Source organism: Brassica oleracea, chromosome C1 (genome assembly GCF_000695525.1).
Source record: "Brassica oleracea var. oleracea cultivar TO1000 chromosome C1, BOL, whole genome shotgun sequence".
Taxonomy (NCBI): domain Eukaryota; kingdom Viridiplantae; phylum Streptophyta; class Magnoliopsida; order Brassicales; family Brassicaceae; genus Brassica; species Brassica oleracea.
In genome coordinates this window covers 33,418,906-33,419,591 of record NC_027748.1, presented here as the reverse complement: position 1 = coordinate 33,419,591, position 686 = coordinate 33,418,906, and positions in this window count along the sequence as shown.

Genomic DNA, 686 nt, shown 5'->3' with positions numbered 1-686 from the left:
AATGATGGAAAGAAAGAGAAAGAACTTTTCAAGAAAAAAAAAACCTCTCTGTGAGAATGAATATGAGAATGAGTAAGTGTGAAGGCATGAGAAATTACTATTTACTTGCGGATTTTTGGACACGAACTTCGCCCAAATACACCAATCTCGTCCAAACTCGCCATACCACGCATTGGGACCTCGCTAGAAATCCACGTTTCCAATGTGCTGGGGGGGCTAACTGTTGGGGTCGAAAACGGTTACGACGAAGTTAACGTCCAAATTCCCGAAGAAGAAAAAAACGTAGAAGAATTCTTCGACAAATATACTTTCGAAATTGATTCTTCTTTACGAAAAACCTCTGCGGAAGAATCACGAATCATCAGACAAGAGCTCGAGAAGGATCGTTACGCAGCGACCAAATTCGAGCCAAAGCTCAGTCACTGCATAACAACCAAACGCCCATTCCGCTCGGTCGCTACGTAGCGATCAAGCTCGAACCAAATTTCGGTCGCTACGTAGCGACCGAGCTCTTCCGAAACGTCGATACGACATCAGTCCATGCATTCTCGTCTACCCTTCGATGCTATCTCTCGAATACCGTAGCGAAACTATCTCACGTTCCCCGCCATTTCTAAGTTATCAATCAAACTTTTATCGTAAAAACCGCGGAAAGTTCATTCTTTATCGAAAGAAGCCGTAATAAA